We start from the raw sequence: 21,920 nt of genomic DNA, 5'->3' as shown, positions 1-21,920 counted from the left end.
AAAATTAAGGTCTGCAGCAATAATTTGGGAGTGAAGAGGGAGACACCCTTTTCCTAGTTATATCCTGGCTGTTTTTAATTGAATAATGTCACATTCAAGCTCTATGTCTCATATACCACTATAAGGAAAACAAAACCCTTTCCCTAAACAAAAACTTTGTGTTACTTACAAGTCAGTTTTCTGATTCCTCCCACCAAACACACATTTTATATGTGGCAATTCAGCTTTCTTAAGTCAATATTTACCATCTAAAGTCCATGTCCCAAAATAAAAAAAACATTTCCTTCTACTTTACAGCAAAAATACATAGTGTGGCTCTACTAAAGCAATATATACATGTCAAAAATAAAGATCAGAAAAGCAGAAGAGTCCACTCGATACATGGCAGCTTATATCTAAATATGTACATGTATGTATGTTTCACAGTTAACCTTTAGAAAGAAATTGCATTTTCTATGTTCAGAAATATTTCTCCTATAATCTATAAATAACACTTTTAAAACTGATCAAAATGCAGTACAAGAACACATCAAGTTAAATAAATCTTCTAAACCTTGATAAATAGATACTTGAAGTCAGTAAATCTTGAGGTATGTGTGAAGTGTGCTCTGTCAGTCCCTACTAGTAGGGAATGCAGAGTCCTCTAAATATGATAGAGAAACTCCAACACTTTGGAAGGAACTGGGAGCTACTGGACCTGTTGGGTGAGCATCACTCTCTGGATTGACATATATCAGAAATGCTGAAGGCTAGGGATTTGCCTTGGAGTGGCCCAAAAATACATAGTTCCATCACATGTCCCAGGAGCTAAAACACTGCCATCAGTAGAAAAGGCACAGCAAAGACCAATGCTCAAAGGTACAACTTGTACTGGATAATCCTCATCAATTATCCAGAATCTCACCATTTTATCATCAGCAAGGCCTGCAATATGCAATCTGTCACAACTAAAAGATACAGCCCGTACCCATCTGTCATTTGCTCCTCCAGCAAATATTAGAGTAGTTAGGGGGAAACGTGCTCAAATTCCATCAGAATGTCTCCTGTATGTGGATCTCAGTTATATACTCAAGTATCATAAGATGCAGTAGCCAGGAATGCTCCATCAGGAGAAAAATCACAAGCTACAACATTGTGGTGATGTCCTTCTAGTTTCCATATCATGGTATATTTATCCATATTCCAAAGGAAAACTGCTTTACTGGCTCCCACTGAGCACAGCATGGAAGAGTCAGGAAAGAATGCACAGCTGTGCACCCAGTGCTGATGGCCCCTCAATACTTTCATCATGTTTCCATCATCTTTCAGGTCCCACAATATCAGTTTTGTCTCTTGAAGCTGACACAAGGATCAAGGTCCCATCTGGAGCAAAAGTTAAATCTCTGACCACTTCAGTATGATTTACCAAGTTAAGGAGGAGTTTTCCTGTATATACATCCCACATATGATATGCTAATATGTTCACAAGACTTATTTTTCTGGGCACTGTCACTGTTTTGTTTTGACAATCTCAAACTGCTTGAATTGGTGATATTCTTCATGCCATGCAAGAAAAAGTTTGTAGGATCTGACAAGGCTGAAATGAGAGTATTCGTTGGGTGGCTGTGTCTTCAGCTAGAGGTTTGAGTTGAAAAAGTCTGGTTCTGAGCTCTCTCAGGTGGTTGGCTGTATTTATTTTCTTGCAGCAATATAATTGATGTTCCCTTTTCTCAGTAGTCATAAGCAGGAGACCTTTCTAAGTTTCTACAGATCACACTCAGGTCTTTGCCACATGGCCCCCTCCATAAGCCTTTACAAGAGACCAATACTTTTTAAAAGTTCACCTGATTGGATCAAGCTTACCCAGAATAATCTCCTTTCTGATTAATTCAAAATCTACTGATCTGGGCTCTTAATTGTATCTACAAAATACCTTTAATTCTGCTCATTTTTGAAAGGAGGGAATGATACATGTTGTGCACACAAAGGGATAAGATTCTTGGGAGGCACCTCAAAATTCTGCCTACAAGGGTGGTTTTGCTAATAGACTGTGAATGGCTAAGGAAATCCAAATCAAAAGCTGAACAAAATGCAAATATCTTGCCTTCTTAATTATAAAGAATTACATGCAGTAATTTTGGAACACTAAAATATATGAAATATTTTCATTACATTTCCCTTCTTTCCTGTGTAATGCAATCAATTAACCTTAGTGTTTTAAGAAACACAAGTACCTGAAACTTTAGTGCATGCCCAATGAAGCCTTTACTGGAGAGAGGATATGCTGTATCATTACATGTTTGATGGCTGAAATAAATATTCTCAGATAGAGGACCAAAATATTTCTCTACTTTGTTCTGATATTCTTTCTGAAAAGAAGCATATATTTAACCAAAATAATAATAATATTCAGTTTTATACTCCTTGATTTTGCTCACCAAAAATTCTACCTCTTAATATTCTTAGCCATTAAATATAACATCTGATTTCTTACCCTTTTAAGTAAATATTATTTATATAGTATCCAGAGAATCACAGACTTCTGGAAATTTTAACAATTTACTAATATAGAGATGGTTATTATTCCTCTTTTAATGCACACTATGTTACTTCTCTTTCCACAGATGTCTACTGCAACCTGTACATACTGATTCATACATATGTCTATCTCTAACACACATGTAATTTTTTAATTAAAAAATTTACTTTTATTGAGATCCAATTATAAGATATTTTAAAGTATGTTGTGTCAATGAGAGATGTGAAACCAAAAAAAGAAAGTCAAAATCTAGCCCTGGCTGGCATAGCTCAGTGGACTGAGTGTGGGCTGCAAACCAAAATGTCACAGGTTCGATTCCCAGTCAGGGTACATACCTGGGTTGCAAGCCATGACCCCCAGCAACTGCACAGTGATGTTTCTCTCTCTCTATCTCCCTCCCTTCCCTCTCTAAAAATAAATAAGTAAAATTAAAAAAAAGAAAGTCAAAATCTTAGAAAGAGAAAGTAGAAAAGTGGTTGCCAGAAAGTAGAGGATGGGACAAATGGAGAGAGGTTGACAAAAGTATACAGATTTTCAGCTACAAGATTGATGAGTTGTGAGAATCTAATGTAAAGTATAGTTGTTACAGGGTGCAGCCTAGAGGGGGGACCCCAAATGGGCATTTAAAATGGGGTCCAAAACTTCAGGTGTCCAGGAGATTTTAAGATGTCTCCAACCATCCCTCCACCCAGGGTGTGGGTTGGGGAAGGGACAAATGGAGCAGGGCCATTGAGAGCTGTTTTGCATAGCAAACGCCTTGCGGCTAGGCTCTGGCGAGGTTGTTTAGCATATCTATAGCCTTTGGCTGGTTGCATGGATATGTTAAATAGCTGTGATCATCTCTGAGCCAGGGGAATAGAAGTAACTTCCCCAGGAAGACGTGACTGGGGGCAGATTCCCCAAGCTACAGTGCCTGCGTGGGAGCTCAGAGAAGATTGGCTCCAGGACATGGGGCCACACCTGCCCAGACTCATGATGGCAGCCCAGTAAAGCTGGAAGGATATGAATTCTGGCAAGTGAAGCCGAGTGTGGGAGGAGTCGGAAATGAGGCTGCAGAGGAAGATTGGCCACGGGATTTAAAACCCAGACTTGGCGGCCATTGGGAGAGAACCACGCGGTCTTTAACAGAGTGGAGAACCATGTGCAGCCCTGAGAAGGAGAGCCATGCACAGCCCTGAGAGAGAGAACCATGCTGCTTGAGGAGGAAGAACTATGCGTCTTTAGCAGAGTGGAGACTCCCACATCCCAGAGATAGAGAACCATGCGTCTTTAACAGAGTGGAGAACCATGTGCAGCCCTAAGAAGGAGAGCCATGCCCAGCCCTGAGGAGGTGAACCATGTGCAGCCTGGAGAGAGGAAGAGCCATGCACATCCCTGAGAAGGAGAGCCATGTGCAGCCCTGAGGAGGTGAACCATGCGCAGCCCTAAGAAGGAGAGCCATCCGCATCCCAGAGAGAGAGAACCACGCAGCTTTGGCAGAGTAGAGATTCCCGCAGCCCTGAGAGGGAGAGAACCATGCTGCCTTAGGAACGAGAGCCATGCGCAGCCCTGAGAGAGGGAGAACCATGCAGCTTTAGCAGAATAGGGAGGACCTCAGCCATTGGGGGAGAATCGTGCTGCTTTAGGAGAGAGAACCATGCAGCCTTGACAGAGTGGAGAACCGTGGTGCTTTAGGAAGGAGAACCATGCGCAGCCCTGAGAAGGAGAACCATGCTGCTTTAGGAGAGAGAACCACGCGGCCTTGACAGAGTGGAGACTCCCGCAGCCCTGAGAGGGAGAACCACGAGGCCTGGACAGAGCGGGGACCCCCACAGCTTTAGAAGGGGAACCACCACCTGGTTTTAGCAGAGATCCCGGAGACTCAGCCGAGGGTGCCGGGAACCCAGGGAGGTCTCCCAGTCGAGATGGAGGACTAACTGGGAATAACAGAAGACTGCCTAAGCCATGGACTTCTATTTCCTTTCCTGAGATACGGTACTCTGGACTGGGCAAAGGGGGAAGGAAGGAAGGACTGTGTCTGTTTGTGGGTGTTTTAAGGGACTTTAGGATTTTTGATAAAGACATTAGGTCACTACTTTAAGTTTGTATAGCATTAAATAAACATTTCCTTTCCTTTTCACGAATCTCTGGCATTGAGAGACGTCTTTCCTCTGGCGGCGGACATAATGGACCTGGGGCCTTCTTTCAATAATAGTATATTGTCCCAGGCCCCCCTTGTTCTGTTCTGTAACATAGTGACTCTAGTTTATAACACTTATTGTATAATTGGAATTTGCTGGAGAATAAAACCAAAATATTCTCACCAAAATAATAAGTAAAATGAGATCTGTGTTAACAGAATGGGAAGAATCCTTTCACTATGTATACATTTATCAAATTACCACATATGTGATTTTTACAGTGATAACATCATAATATAATATCTGATTTTTAAAAATTAATACAGTCATATCATATAAGCACTGTTCTAGCTATTGGGGGTATAGTAATGAACACACAGAAAATGTTTCAAATAATATGAATCTTGCTTTTCACTGGGTTGGGAGAAAGGAAACAGCTAAAAAAAGTCTAAGCAAAATAATTGCAAAGATAAGGAGTGACAATAAATAAAATAAAATTGTGAAATCAGCCACTCTAATTCATTAGATACAATTTTTAAAATTTTAATCTTGTATTTTACTTTTTCTCAAAATTTGGATAGTTTAAATAATCCAAATACTGATCTCTCTTAAGCTAGAAAAAAATTATTCATGAAACACTGACCCAATAATATTAGTTTAACCATATTTGAAATAATTTATATTAATTATTCTATGTAAGTTTTCTACTTCTTGTATATACTTGATGCTTATATTTTGTTATATATATTTCTGAAATTGGGTTTTTTCAACCTGCCAACTGTTAGTAGGTTACTGAAGATGGCTCCCAATGATTCCTGCTTCCTGTTAGTATATTTTCTTGTATAAATGCCTCCCCTTGAGTGTAAACAGGATCTAATTTCTTTCTCCTAAAAATTAGGATGTTGTTGGTTATATTAGGATATTTAAAAACAAACAAACAAACAAACAAACAAACAAACTGTGTCTTGTCCTGACCAGTGTGGCTCAGAGGGTTGAGTATTGTCCCATAAAGCCCAAGGTTGCTGGTTCATTCTTGGTCAGGGCAAGTGCCTGGGTTGTAGGGTCTGGTCCCAGGCAGGGGGGCTGAGGGTATGTATGAGAGTCAGTAATCGATGTTTCTCTCACACATCAATGTTTCTCCCCATCCATCTCCTTACCTTCCCCTCTCTCTAAAATAAATAAATAAAATCTACAAATATAATTTTAAAAGGCCGTGTCTTTAATTTTTTCTGTCTTTCTCTCTATCTCACTGTTTTTGTAGGTTCTTTTTAATGAAGCAAGCTTCCTTGTTGTGAGCTGACCCATGGAGAGTCCCATGTGGTAAGAGATTAAGAAAGGCCACTATTGCCAGACAGCAGAAAACTGAGGCCCTCTTTCCAACCTGGGAAGAACTGTATCCTCACAAGTTTTTGAGCATGTGAGGAAATCTTCCCTCAGTTGATCCTGAGAGAAATATAGCTCCTCGCTAAAACTTTTGCAGCCTTGTGAAAGACCCTGAGCCACAGGAGATAAAATCACACTTGGATTTCTGAGGCACAGAAACCCTGAGATAATAAATGTTGTTTTAAGTTACTAAGTTTTGGAGAAATGTGTTATAACTATCACTATGGAATTATATACAGCTTCCTTCTTTGGTTTTAAGCTTTACTGATTGCCTGTTTTTTTTTTTCCCCCTCTCTGGCTACTAATCTGTGCATTTTGTCTGCCTTTTTCCTTGAGTAAATTTCAGAAGTCTTTCTGAGACAGGATAGTAAGAAGCTAGAAAAATTCCTAGGCAAGTGGAATGGGAAGTTAAAAAGGGCAAACACTGAGCAATTTACAGCCGGATAGTGAATCACAAGACCTTATCTCCCCTAACCAAGGACACTAGAGAGCAAATGGTTTATACCTCTCCTCCTTAACTAGAGAATACATAAACTCCCTGGCCATAAACCACAGGCCTCTGGGGAAAAGAGGAAGAGGAATTCTAATGCAAACAGAGATACTATCAGAACTTGGGAGCCAGTTTGGGAAGAAGCTACTGACTGACTTCCCTTTCAGTGCCCTCTCCCAGGAAAAATACCATATCTGTGCTCCTTTTAAGACTTTCCCCCTCCCAGATTCATATGGTTCCCCTATATAAACTTGCTTCTGAAAGCTCAGGGCAAGGTGGATAAGTGTTTTAACCCTTCACCTTCTCAGACTTCTAGCCTCTGATATGAATAAAAAAGTGCAGTTACAATCCAAGCCCTGTCTGTGCTTTTTGCCTAAGCGGTGAGAGGCAGCAAGAGCCCCAGTGTCAGTTGCCTTCCAGTTTCATTTGTTTTTTCCTTGCCTTTCTTTTTTAACATTTTCAAAGAATTATATTTCAGATTTCTCTGCCTTTATGTTTTTTATTTTTAATATTACATATTAATTTGTTACCTCTCCTAAATGTTTAAGGCATACAAAATTTCCACTACTTAGAAATATTCAGGTTTACTTTTGGCAAAGTTCACAGCTTATTTTTGTGTTTATTCCATGAAGATGAAAACAAAAGGGACATCTTTTCATACTTAAAAGAGTAGTTCTAAATGTATCTAACTAAGCTGAGTTTCTTTAATCAAATTATTCTTTAACCTTACTGTCTACTAGATAATTCTTATTGTATAAAAGAGAAATTACCCACCTTGCTGTAATTTTATTCGTAACAATTTCTTCCTTCATCTCTAATACAGTTTTTTCTTTGTCTAATTAGTTGCTGTAGAGTTTGATATTGCTAGTATATTTACCTTTTCTCATTATTTAATGCAATTTTTGTCCTATTTGTAATGATCATACATTTAATCATATTTTGTATATATTTTGCCCATTCTTCATTTCTGTATTAGTTATCTCGGGCTATCATAACATAATATCATCAACTAAGTGGCTTAAACAACAGACAGTTAATCTCTGACTGCTCTGGCTGCTGAGAAGACAAAGATCAAAGTGCTGTCTGATTCTCATGTTGGCTAGAGCTCTTTCACTGGCTTGCAGACTGATAACTTTTCATTGTGTTCTCACATGGCCTTCCTAGGTTCATGTAAGGAGACAAAGAGGGGAAAAGAGAGAGAGAATAGGGAACAGAGGGAGAAAGATATTTTGTTACTTAAAGGCATTAATCTCAATCTTAGAGTTCCACTTTCATCACCTGATCTAATTCTATTATCTCCTAAAGTTTTCATCTCCAACTACCATCACATTGGGTATTCAGTCTTCAAAATATGATTTTTTAAAGGGACATAAACATGGAGTGCATCACAATTTTTCCATTTTGCAATAGTTTAAAATATATTTCTAATAAACATTTTTTTTAAATATTTTATTTATTTATATTTAGAGATGGGAAGGGAGGGAGAAAGAGAGAAACATCAATGTGTGGTTGCCTCTCATGTGGCCCCCACTGGGGACCTGGTCTGCAACCCAGGCATGTGCCCTGACTGGGAATCGAGCCCGCGATGCTTTGGTTCACAGTCTGAGCTTAGTCCACTGAGTGAACATCTTTATTAAAGTTCTTAATTCTATCTTTTTTTAGAAGTTAATCATTCACTCTTTTTTTACTTTTTATTATTCTATTATTGTTGCCTCAATTTTTTTCGCTTCTGCCCCCCTTTACCCCACCCCCCTCACCCATAGTCAATCCCATCTCATCGTCTACGTCCCTCAGTCAATCATACATATTCTTTGATTAGTCCTTTCCCCTTCCTTTCACCATTCCTCCCCCTTCCACCTCCCCTCCTATAGCTATCAGTCTGTTCCATGTTTCCATGTCTCTGGATCTATTTTTCTTGTTAGTTTACTTTTTCATTAGATTCCACATATAAGTGAAGTCATATGATATTTCTATTTTGCCAACAGGGTTATTTCACTTAGCAAACTAGCCTCCTGTTCCATCCATGCTATTGCAAAAGGTAGGACTTCCTTCTCTCTTTCTGCTGCATAGTATTCCATTGTGTAAATGTACCACTTTTTTAATCCACTCATCAACTGATGGACACTCGGGCTGTTTCCAAAACTTAGCTAATACATATCGTGCTGCTATGAACATAGAGATGCATAACTTCTTTTGAATTGTTGTTTCAGGTATCTTAGGGTATATATTCCCAGCAATGGAATTGTTGGGTGATAAGGCAATTCCGTATTTTTTTTTTGAGGAAATTTCATACTCTTTTTTAGAGTGACTGCACCAGTCTGCATTCCCACCAACAGCTCACTAGGGTGCCCTTTTCTCCACATCTTCACCAGAAATTGTTGTTTGTTGATTAATTAATGATAATCTGTCTGAAAGGTGTGAAGTGATATCTCTTTATGGTTTTAATTTGCATCTCTCATGACTAGTGATGTTGAACATCTTTCATATGTCTATGGGCCATCTGTATGTCCTCTCTGGAGAAGTATCTCTTCAGGACCTTGGCCCATTTTTTTAATTATTTTTCTTTCTGGTGTTGAATTGTGAGTCCTTTATATATTTTGGAGAATAAACCCTTGTCTAATGTATCATTGGCAAATGTGTTCTCCCATACAATTGGTTCCCTTTTCATTTTGATAGTAGTGTCTTTACCTGTGCAGAAACTTTTTGATTTGATGTAGTACCATTTGTTTATTTTTTCCTTTATTTCCTTTGCCCTAGGAGATCTATTAGCAAAAATATTGCTACATCGAATGTCTGCTAGGATTTTTATAGTATCACGACATATTAAAATCCTTTATCTATTTTGAGTTTATTGTGGCATATGGTATAGGTCAGTGGTCTAGTTTCATTTTTTTTTTTCATGTACCAGTCCAGTTTTCCCAACACTATTTATTGAACTGTTTTTACTCCATTGTATTCTTATGCCACCTTTGTTGAATATTAATTGACCATAGAGACATGGATTTGTTTCTAGTGTCTATATTCTGTTCCATTGATCTCTGTGTCTCTCTTATGCCAGTACCAGAGTGTCTTGATTACAATGACCTTGTAATGTAGTTTAATATAAGGTATTGTGATTCCTCCAAATTTGTTCTTCTTTCTCAAGATTGCTGAGGTTATTTGGGTTCTTTCAGTTCCATATAAATTTGGGGGGTATTTTTTCTAGATCTGTGAGATGGGCTATTGGTATTTTAATAGGAATTGTGTTGAATCTATAGATTGCTTTGGGTAGTATGGACATTATAATGATGTTATTTCTTCCAGTTCATGAACATAATATATGCTTCCATTTATTTGTATCTTCCTCAATTTCTTCTATTTTCTGTAGTTTTCATGTACAGGTCTTTTTATATCTTTGGTTAAATTTATTCCTAGGTACTTTATTTTTCTTGTTCCATTAGTAAATGTGATTTCTTTTTCACTTTCTGATAATTCATTATTGGCGTACAAGAATTCCATTGATTTCTGACTATTGACTTTGTATTCTGCTATTTCCTGGGTTCACTTATTAAGTCAAGTAGTTTTTTGGGTGGACACTATAGGGTTTTCTATGTACACTATGTATCTTCTTTAGGTCTGTATTGAATGTACTTCAGTATATTGCAATACTCTTGGGACTGCCTTCTCTGTGTCTCATAGGTTTTCGGTTGTTGTGTATTCATTTTCATTTGCTTCTGGATACATTTTGATTTCTTTCTTGATCTCATTGTTAACCTGTCATTCATTATTTATTAACATGTTATTTAGTCTCCATGTATTTAAATGTTTTTGAGTGTTTTCCTTGACATTGCACTCTATTTTCAAGCCATTGTGATCTGAGAAGATGTTTAATATTATTTCATTTTTTTAAAATTTGTTAAGGTTTGTTTTGTGTCCTACCATGTGGTCTATATTTGCAAATGATACATGTGCATTTGAGAAGAATGTACATTTTGCTACTTTGGGGTGAAATGTTCTGTAAATATCAGTTAAGTCCATTTGATCTAGTGTTACCCAATACTGGAATTTCCTTGTTGATTCTTTGATTGGAAGATCTATCTTTTGTTGCCAGTGGAGTGTTTTAATGACTTACAATAAGTATATTGCTATTGATCTCTGTCTGAAAGTCCTCCAGATTTTTTAAATGTATTTAAGTGTTTCTATGTTGGGTGCATATATGTTTACAATGGTTCTATCTTCTTGTCAGACAACTTCCATAAGTATTATGTAGTGACCTTCTTTAACTCTTGTTATGGCCTTTGTTTTGAAGTCTATTTTGTGTGATTTAAGTATTGCTATCTCAGCTTTTTTTTTTACATCTCCATTGTTTGGGATATTTTTTCCCTCCTTTACTTTCAGTCTGTGTAGATCTTTTGTTCTGAGGTGGGTGTTGTATAGACAGCATCCATGCAGATCATGTTCTCTTATCTACTGAGCTATCCTATGTCTTTTGATTGAAGAATTTAATCAATTTACATTTAAGTTTATTATTGATAGGTACTTATTCATTCTCATTTTCTTACTTGTTACCTATGCTCCTCTCTCTTTCTATTTCTTCCTCTTCTTAAAGCAGTCCCTCTTATATCCCTTGTAGTGCTGGTAGAGATGTACTCTTTTAGGCTTGTTTTGTCTGGGAAGCTCTCTATTTCACCTTCCATTTTAAATGAAAGTCTTGCTAGAAAGAGAAGCCTTGGTTGTAGGTCTTGCTTTTCATTACTTGGAATATTTTGTGCCAATCCCTTCTAACTAGTAGTGTTTCTGTTGAGGAGTCAGTTGACAGCCCTATCAGAGTTCCCTTGTATGTTATTAGATATTTCTCCCTTGATGCCCTTTTTTTCTTGTTGTCTTCAAATTTTGCCATTTTAACTATACTGTTTCTTGGGATGGGCATCTTTGGCTTCATCTTTATTTGGACCCTCTGCGCTTCCTGAAATTGTGTGAATTTTTTCTCTCACCAAGTTAGGGAAGTTTTCTGTCATTATTTATTCAAACATAGGTTTTCTATGTTTTGCTACTTTTCTTCTAATTTTTTATTCTTATGATGGGAATGTTGCTATGATTCATGTTGTTCTGAAGCTTCCTTAAATTATTGTTAGTATGTTTTAGTGGTTTTTTTTTTCATTTTAATGCATTGATTGGGTGTTTTATCTCCTACCTTGCCTCCAAGATTGCTGATTATAGATAGCTCCTTCATCTTAGGTTCTTTTCTGTGGCTGGCTGACTGAAAGTCACAACCTGCACTACATCTTCTATGCTGTTTACAGATGCTGGCAGAATAAAGCAAAATTATGCAGTAACTCAAGCCCAGACCAAAAAACATAAAATAAAATAGCTGTCTACCATATCAGTAATATTAACAGCAAGTGAGCAAAGATTAATAAAGGTGGAAATTGATTAAGAATATTATGTGATAGTCAAAAAGAATATTAGATGCCCAAGGGAGAGAACAAAATGATCTTGAGAGGGAAAATGGAGGAGAAATAATAAGAGTAAGGAATAGAACGAAGGGTAAGAAATGGAGAGAATAAAATTTAAAATCTGAGTAAAAAAAGGAAGAGCAATGGCAAATTGAATAAGAAAAGGGAAATGCATAATATGAGTGTTGATGTAAAATAAAAAGAATTGAACCAATTGGAACAAAGTTGAAGAAAAACCTCAACAGGGTCTACAACAATGGCAGATGAGCAAAGGCAATAAAAATGGAAAGAGAATAAAAGTATTATAAGAACAAGAAAAAAGAATATGAGATGTTTACACTAAAGAAAAATAATTTTGAAAGGTTAAAGGGATGAGAAGAGTAAGGAATAGAATCCAGGCTGCAAAAGGGAAAAAATAAAATTGCAGACTCAAATGCACAAGGGACACAGGAAGGCAAGATGGAGTAAGACATAAGGAGAGTAACCTATGAGAGTTGAAATTTAAAAAAAAAATTACTGAACAAGTAGAAATAAAATTGAAGAAAAACAGCAATAATTGCTATATCCACACCAAAGGTGGAAAGAAAATAAGAATATGATAAGAAAGAGAAAAATAATATGAGCTGACTAAGGGAAAGAAAAATGATTCTGAGAGGACAGAGGGAGAAGAAATAGTAAGAGTAAGGACTAGAAACAAAGTGTACAAATGGGGAAAATAAATTTTAAATGAAAATAAGTCAGGAAGAAAGAAAATGTAGTAAAACAAGGGAAGTGTAAAATATGAGATTTGAAATTAAAATAAATAAAATTCTAAATAAAAGGATCATAAAAGATGAAAAATATAGTGAATTCTTTTCCTACAATTCAAGGAAAAGAAGAATGTTAGAAGGCTATGTGAGAGAAAAAAATAATGCAAATACTGAAGAAGAACAGGGTGTAATATTTCTCAGCAGAATTTGATGTTTGCTTTCTGTCTTCTTCTGGATCCGCCTCTGGCTTTTTATCATCTCAAGCCCCAGGAGTGAATCATTCAATTCTGTCACCAGGTCATGTATCACTTTCACCTGCCTCTATAGGAGGTTTCTGTTGTGACAGGGAGGGTGAGATCCCTGGCTTTCCTCTGGGAGGTGCTGTTCAGTCTTCTGGGAAAATTCTCCAGCCCCTGAGCTACCCATCTTGGTCTGTGCCAGCTTATGTCCAATAATGTATAATTTCTAATGAACTAACTTTCCATTTCAAGGGTGGGGACAATCTGTGTAAGAGGGTCAAGTCTTTCTTGCCTGGTGCTGATGGCAGCTCTGTGTGAGAAAGAGGCTGAGAAGGACTCTAATGACCCCTTGTTGTACCAATTTCTGATCTCCCCGCCTTGCTAGCTTCAGTGGAATAAGTCTGTAGGAACCAGAAGGGGACAAAATGGGTCCTTTTAGAGTTTCTCTTCCTGTTTTTCTCCTGTGGATATGCATCTTGCAGGAGATTCTTGAGCCAGTCCTGCCTGTTCTGCAAAGCTTCCCCAATGGATGCAATACTTGCAGTCCTGCAGGAGGTGGGGGATGGGTATATCCTTCCCTTTCCAAAGACCTGAAATCTGTCAGGTAAGGGGATTCTGCCTAGCTGTAAATTATCTCAGGAGCTCAACTCTTCTCCATCAAATTCCCAGCCAACTGCCCTCGCAGTAGACACAGTCCCAAACTCTCCTTTTTGTGTAGCTACTGGCTTGCTAGCCACACTGGGCTGGGATTCAGAAATCCCTTTGCTATGCAATTTTCTGATTTCCCTGCCCAGCTATATTCAGTACAAGTAAACTGCACTTTCAATCTTGTCCCTTTGCTGGCAGTACAACTGTGCTCATAGTCCCTAGCATGCTTCAGCCTCCCTTTTATAAAGTCAATTTGTGGCATATCCATTGCAGTACAGAGTCACTGTCTGGTTTTCCCATGCACATTACTTCTCCAAAAAAGACAAAAGTCTCTCACAGTCATGGCTGGCTGCATCCTGCCTCCACACAACCCTGGTGTAGCTCCTGATCATTTTGGGAGATGGAGTCTCACTCTCTGTCTCTGTCTGGTACTCTCCCAGTTAGCATTAGGTATTATAGGTAGGGGCATGGTGCTTGCTGTGTGTGTGTATCCTGGATCTCCCTGACTTTGTATATGCTCCCAAGTCACTCCCAGCCAAGGTCTGAGGGTTCCTTGACTGGGACTGGGTCACATTGCCCTGGGAAGGGAAGGAGCTACAAAGCTGTGATTTCTGAATCATCTCTCTTACGCTGAAGCACTGTGAAGCACTTCTGTACTCCTTGGTTAAAAAATTTATGTCAGCTAACATTCCATTGATTGTTCAGGTTATTTGCAGGAATATCAACTGAGAATATGAGTTGGGAGCAAGGGTAAGTGGACTCAACTTCCACTTACTTGGCTGCCATCTTCTCCCCTCTATCAGTCATTCACTAATTAAAGATAATATGACTCAGTAATTGCACATTATATTTTTCAAAAATGCTGATATGGTTTTCAATAAAAATAATGGAAGAAAAAGAATGAAAAGAAAAGTAAATGGCAATAAATTTGCAGACACAATTCAGTGTCATCTGGCCAAGAAACACAATGGAATTAGTCTTCCTTTCTTGTTTCTTACGTGTCCCCTTGTTCTCTCCATTGCCTCTGTTGATTCTTCAAGCAGGACGTATTTCTTGTGAGTATACATACTTCAGCAAACTTTATAAAAACTTCTCAAATTACATCATCTCTTTTATGAAAGTTGTACTTTAATAAAAAATATTTCAGGTCTATTTTATTAGACTAGTTTTATTGCAATATAACTAAATGACAGATTTTGTATCATTTGTTCTTTAAAAGGTATGGACCTGTCATTATGATTTACTAAGTTGCCAATATTTTTTCAAAAATATATATTATGCAAAATTTCAAACAAATATTCATGGAAAAATTATGTGAGTGCCAATGTAAGACATGTCCAAGACTGCAGAGAATTTTTGTAAAAGTTCATTTAAGCCAAACTGAAGACAGTGAGGGATAGTAAGATCTCAAAAGGTCCAGAGAAGGACAACTGCCAATTTCTTTTATTCATTTGGAATTAAGGAGAGAACAAAAAGAAGATTATATGAAGGTAAGATAAAGCAATGCATAGATTGGATTACAAAAAAGTTTTTGTGGATTACAATAGAGTTAACAGGATTATATGCTCTTTTAAAGGTGGTTATGTTTCCAGGGGTCTGAAAAAGAGGCATTTCAAGCTGTGTTAACCTAGATGCACAAAAACAATGAACAGGGCTTGCTAAAGGCAAAGACAAACCTTTTAATAAAGACGCTGTATGCCTAGGGCATGACCACCCACTATGATCTGCCTAGTTAGGATTTATGATCCATTCACCCTATGAGGTTACTTTTAGTTAGATTTTTTTGCAGTACTTTTCTTTTGTCCACATATGAATGTAATATTCAATAATTATCAAAATTAACCATGTCTGTTTTATTTATTATATCTATAGTTTTTAAAAATATAAACATAAAGAGATCTAGATATACAAAGATAATAGAAGAATCATATGTAAGTGTTGTTATTTATTTGGAATTTGTTTTAAAACAATTAAAAAAAAAACATAATACCTCACCACTAAGTATGTATCTTATTTTATAAAGTACATTACCCTGCATTCACATTATTAAATTTAAAGCTAGTTAAGAATCATTTCTTAAAATTATTTAATATGTATTTCATACTTAAACGACCTCAAATATACCACTGTGACAAAAGTATCTATTATATGTATAAGTTTTCAAACAGGTTTACTTAATGCACTTGGCTGTTATATTTTATTAACTTCACTTTGCTAAAAAATAACTTTGTAGTAAAAAGACAAAGCCAATGTATGTAGAATGACCCATGTTCTGGATTTGTATGATTATTTTCTCAGGGTGTTATTTGACACCTTTCTCCATTCCCTGTATTTCCTGGAAACTGGGAGTTAGATTGTTCTAATCTAAAGGACTATAAGGTTTCTTTTCTTCAAGGTTGCAAATGGTACCGACAATCCCTTTTCCATTTGAAAACGTCTAGTCCTTTCAAGCAATCATACATTGGTTTTGCTGTAAGTCCCAAGTTTGGAATCCAAATTCAACAGAATCCTGTAATCCCTCAAAACCCATGAAGCTGACTTTAGTTTTCTGGGGTTTCTGTTGTAGCAATGGCTTGTTTTCCATCTGCCAGCAAGCTCCCAGTGCCCTGTTTCAGCTGAAATCCCAGATATTCCACCTCCTGTTTACAAATCTGGGTCTTGTGAGGCAATACATTATATCCCCTTTTTGCCAAATGATTTAGGACTGTGATGGTGTTGAGCAAACAGCCCTCATAGGTGTTGTTAGTTATCAATATGTCATCTATATACTGCAGAAGAACTCTTGATGTCAATTGAATGTCTCATAAGTCCTTGGCTAATACTTCAAATATAGTTGGGGAGTTCTTTTAATCCTTGTGGCAGCACAATCCAGCAATATTGGAGCATGGCTTTTGTTTCTGGATCCTTCCATTCAAAGGAGAACAGTGGTTGAGTCCATTCACCTATTGGGATGCAGGAAAAGGCATCTTTCAAGTCTAGGACTAAAAACCATTCTTCCTCTCTCCAAAAACAATGGTCAACAGAGTATAGGGATTGGACACCATAGGATGAATGTCCTGAACAATGTCATTTATGGCTCTAAGATCCTTACAAATCAATATTCATACAAATGGGGCTTTTTGACTGGCAAAATGGGAGTGTTATAGGGAGACTGGCATAATCGAATTAGTCCTTCTGTAATACTGGCTGAATCCACTCTAAAGTTTCATTTTTGGGGGTTGCATCCACAGGATTAGCACCCCCTTTTTTAGGATAACTTTTATGGGTTGGATGTTAGCCACTTTATCTGGGGTTCCATCAGCCCAAACAGTGTGTTCATAGATCTCAGGTGGGAAAAGTTTACTTCTGGGACCTTCTGGGCAAGTCAGGAGTGTCTGGAGCTGGAGAACATGTTTCAATGGGACCTCTGTACATAGTTGCTGCTTTTCAGGAGAAAAAGTCATTTAGGTGTGCAATTTTTAAAGTAAATCTTGTCCCAGCAATAGAATAGGGCAGTCTGGCCTATAGCGAAAACTATGTACAATCTTTAGATCCTTAAGTTGGCATTGTAGGTGTTGAAGTAATGCCTGTTTTTGTAGTTGTCCAGTCACTCCAGTTATTGTTACCATATCTGAACTTTCCTTTGTTACTCTGGTATTCAGCACTGAGTATATAGCTCCCATGTCTACAAGAGAATCAATTAGCTTGTTCCCCACCATTAACTGTAACTAGGGTTCCTATGGGGAAATTTCTTTCTAATATCGGGGGCACTTTGCCCAGTGAAAGTCATGTTCACCATCTGCACATTCTCTGGTGACTACCGATCAGATCAACATCAGTGTGCTTTATATAAACCTGCTAGGTATTCTCAAAAATTCAGGTGGGTTCTCATCTGACTTTTGCTGAAGGGCCAGTATCATAGTCAGGCTCTTTTCTTTGGCACCCCTTTCTTAAGCCCTTCCAGTATGTACTTTCTGTAATGTTCCAGGAAGGCTAAGGCCCCACCATTTAGGTTCCAGTCAGGCTCTGTCAAGGGAATGGCACTGGCTGGGTTGCAGATCCCATTGGGATTCTCTTGCTGGAAATGCTGAGCCTCCATTAGCCCTATTTATAACCAGCTATCTCTTATATGCTGTTAACAAATATTGAGGAGAGCCTGTATATCTGCCTATGTTGGAGGATGAGTGGCAAAAATGGAGGCTATAAGATCTGCCATTCTCTGAGAATCAACCCTATATGAAAGTTGGGTTCTTTCAGTTCAGCAAGTCTGAAGTGGAGAACAGAATATGGGCCCAATAGTAGCCAGTGGGCTGGCCTGCCTATTTATTCTTCCTATAAGATATTGCCTCAAAGGAAACTGCCTGGTTCTAGATAAGGAGGTTCCCTGACCCATCATTTGTCATACAAGGGTGGGGCCATTGCTTCTTTGGGCTCTATTCAAGATAGCTTTTGGTGAGGATGATGATGGAAGGGATCCTCCTGCTACAAACCTTGTGTCCCTTAAGTCCAGGGCAGTCCTCTTTTTCTTCCTATGTACTGCAAGGCCTCTTCATTGCACTAAGGGGACCTCTGTCTTTGGTGAAATCCTATTATGTAGTGACATAAATGCCTTTACATAAGGGATTTCATCCTATTTATGTAAATGCAATAGTGTTCCAGTTGTATAATAGTACAGTAATCTAGGCAACCATCCATAAGCCATCTTTCCTGACATGTATACAATCCAAAATATATATAGGCCACACATTATTACGGTAATAAACCAATACTTTCTTGGACATTTGATAATGACTGTATGTACTCCTTTCCACTAAAATTCTACCCAATGGGCTCCCTCTAGGAACCAAGCCAGAACAGCCCAGACATATAGGCCTAAAGCTAAAACTGAAAGAATGCAGACAAACTAGGAATGTATAAGCAAAACCTGAACCCACAACTCCACTATTCCAAAGAATACTCAGAATCAGTGAACCTAAGCAATGGCCTCTCCCAAATTCAGTCAGTTTTCACCCAGACCCTAATTTGTAACTCCAAAGTCAGGTGATCCTTCCTCCTTCCCAGAGCCAGTTCCCTTCCCAGGCCTGTTTCCTGTCTACCTGCCAGATATGCTTAAGTGGTGGATGTAATGCCCCAAGCAGGTGTAGAGAATTCCCAGCAACAGGGAAGCCCCCCAATCCTAATCCTTGAGGGCGTCAACCTGGCACAAGTGGCTAGGACCCCACGTTGTCCACCATGAGTGTAACAGAACTAGCTGGGTGCTACTGCTTGCCTCTCATTGGCAATAACTTTGGAGACAGAGTGTGGTAGAAAGGAAAATGGAATTTTTATTTACTTATATACATAGTAGATTTCCTGATGCCCACCACCGCCACCACTACCAGAGGAGTAATCAAAATGTTTGCAGATGGCTGCTACGGTGGTTTCCTGTGGCTTTGTGCATGCCAGAGGTGCGTGGAGCTTGTCATCCAGCCATGCCACCTCCTAGGACCTGCTGGTCCAAATCTCCTCTCCCTACCACTGCTCCTTTCTTACCAGCTTTCCTCTTTGTACCTATAGTGCTCCAGGTCAGGCCCAAAGCACTCAGTGAGGGGTGTGGGGTTTGCTGGGTCAAGCCAGAGGTACTGGCTATGGAAGGGGAGCAGCCCCTGTGGCTTCCAACCTGGGGGAAGTGCAAGGGGCTTGTTGGCCAGTGTTGCCCTGAGTCCTGAGCCAGAGCCTCCCCAAGCCTGCCTGCCTGAGCCTCCTCCCCTCTTCTCTTACCACAGCTTGCTATGCTCTAGGCCTGCCCTGGAGCATTCATGGAGGAGCTTGGGAACATTCCAGACCACACAGTCCCCAAAGTATGAGACCACCCAGGAACTCCATCCATCTGTCAGTAAGGAAGGCAGGGAGAATCCAAAAAACCAGCATTCCCACATGCTCTCCTTTTAAAAGTTCCCCGAAAATCCCCTTGAGCAGAAGCAGATGGGAGGATATGTCCCTCGCATCTATTTACCTTCCTAGTTTTGGGCACCAGCCTTGCCCTCTACTTTTTTCCTATGTCATCATCCCAGTTTCCAGTGTGACACATACTTGTATAGTCTTTGGTGCTTCTCTACTCCTCTCCATTTCTAAGGGGAAGTTTCCCCTGTTACATTATGATATGATAATTGTATGTTTCCTTGACTGTTTCTAACATCTAGAAAACTGAGACTATATCTAAATTATTTTTGGGTCCTATAACAGAGAGTTGTTTCAAAATGTATGTTGAAATAACATGTTAATTTATGTTATTTTGAGGAGTAAGTATATAATTGTGTCTAGAAAAAATAACAGTAAATATTCAGAAAGGATTCTGCTTTCAAATCTGGAATATTACATGAGTATTTTGATAAATGTAAGATAAAATACATTTAATTGTTTTATATCTACACCAAATTAATCAATATAAAATACATGAAGTCTCTGGTCCCTGTTAAAGCTTTGAACTTGCTCCTAGTATGATATTTCCATTTTCTGAGAATCAGCTTATCTGTTCTTAATCTACGAATAATTTGTTCCTTATTTGATTTATTTATATGTATTTGCCCATCAACAATGAAGCAGAAATTATGCCTGGTTATTTAACACTGACAAGATAATTGAGAAAGATACTATTACTATACATACGAGCAAAATTGTGAGAACTAACTAATATAAAATATGTGAAAATGAACAGTAAACTTTAATATGCAAATATAAGGCATTTATTTTCACATGTATATCTTTATGAAAATAAGTTAAAACATGAACACAAACTAAGTTATGCCCTACTAGAGTAAGCTGCTAAAATTAAAGCCAACAGAACCTGACACCAATAGAGAGGAATAATATCAATTAGGTTATTTTTGTAATTAAGATAAAATTAATTGTAATAAAGATAGTATCTTATCAGAAAAACAACCGTGTACTGTAATTTATACGTAATTTGACGAGCAATATAATACTTAAGGGAAGGAATGGTTCTCTGGAACAAGAGTTAGCAAACTAAGTTTTTGGGTAAAATTTGTTCTGCTGCTTATTTTTAAGGTCCTGAGAGCTAACAAAGGTTTTTAAGTTTCAAATGTTTAGAAAACATTAAAAAGAAAGATAATCTTTCAGGACACTTGGAAACTCAAGTCTCAGTGTTATTAGGAGCTGATTTGTGTCCTCCCAAATTCACGCATTGAATTTTAACCTTCAGTACTTCATAATGTGGCTGTATTTAGATCTAGAGCCTCTGAAGAGGTGATAAAGTTAAAGTTAAAGTTAAAGTTAAAGTTAAAGTTAAAGTAAAGTTAAAGTTAAAGTGAGGTCCTTATGGTGGGTGCTAATCCAACGTGATTGGTGTCCTTTTAAGAAGAGGAAATTTGAACATACAAAGACACACACATCTGGATGCCAACCACGTGCATGTAGGCCCACATGTGGGGACCACGTAAGGGCACGGAGAGGAGGCCATCTACAAGCCAACGAGGAAGGTTCAAAAGATGCCAAACTTGATGACTCATTGATTCTGGACTTCCAGCTTTCACAACTGTCGGAAAAAAAAAATTCTGGTGTTTAAGCCAGAAATACATGGTGGTTTTGTTTTTTGTTTTGTTTTGTTTTTATGAAAGTTCTAACAAATAATTACAAGTGTCCAAAAATAAAACAAAATAAACAGCCAGCTTATTTATGTTTCTTCTGTGTGGCTGCCTCCTCACTCCAAAGATAGAGTTGTAGTTGTGACAGAAATCATATGGCCTGCAACTCTAAAAGATGTAATATTTGGCCTTTTGCAGAAAATGTGTGCCATTTCCTATGGTAGGAATTGGGGAAGATCTGTACTTTAGTAGGAAACTTTATATAATGCAGTGATTTTGAAATGGGTTTCAAAACATGTTAAATATTAACTAGGAAAATGCCACATAACAGTAACTTTTCTCTTTTCCTCTTTCCGTAGCACAACAAAAAAGAGAGGCTCTAAATAGGTTAAGGTTGCAGTACTTTAGCAGGACATGTGTAAAATAAATCCTAGATCAAACGTACCATTACTAATAATAGTGGCAAGCAGATTACTTTTATGGTGAAAGTGTAACATTTCAAAGGTTTAAGGGGTAAAGATCCACAAAGTAATCTTCAAGCTGAAACACCTGCAATTATTAAGCCATGTACCATATTGAGGTTTTTTCAAGGAAAGATTCAGGTGAATTCAAAAGAAAGATTTTAATAGAAGACTAAGAAAAAGATGACAATAGATAAATTACATTAAGTTGTGTTAATTATTGTAGAGAGTTTAGGACAGAAACAGCAATATGCTGATGTTGCTATCAGGTGGTTATTTTCTTGGTAGTTAAAAGAAGTGTGAGAAATGGTGTGA

The 21,920-nt window shown here is 37.9% G+C and overlaps 1 pseudogene; it reads right to left on the bottom strand.

Moving 5' to 3' along the window:
• Positions 1 to 643: 643 nt before the first annotated feature.
• LOC123827387 lies at positions 644 to 17,660 on the bottom strand (annotated as a pseudogene).
• Positions 17,661 to 21,920: the final 4,260 nt, after the last annotated feature.

Source organism: Phyllostomus hastatus, unplaced genomic scaffold, assembly GCF_019186645.2.
Source record: "Phyllostomus hastatus isolate PE091 unplaced genomic scaffold, TTU_PhHast_1.1 phas_contig_86, whole genome shotgun sequence".
NCBI lineage: Eukaryota > Metazoa > Chordata > Mammalia > Chiroptera > Phyllostomidae > Phyllostomus > Phyllostomus hastatus.
The sequence above is the reverse complement of the archived record's forward strand: the minus strand, read 5'-3'. Positions and strand labels throughout refer to the sequence as shown.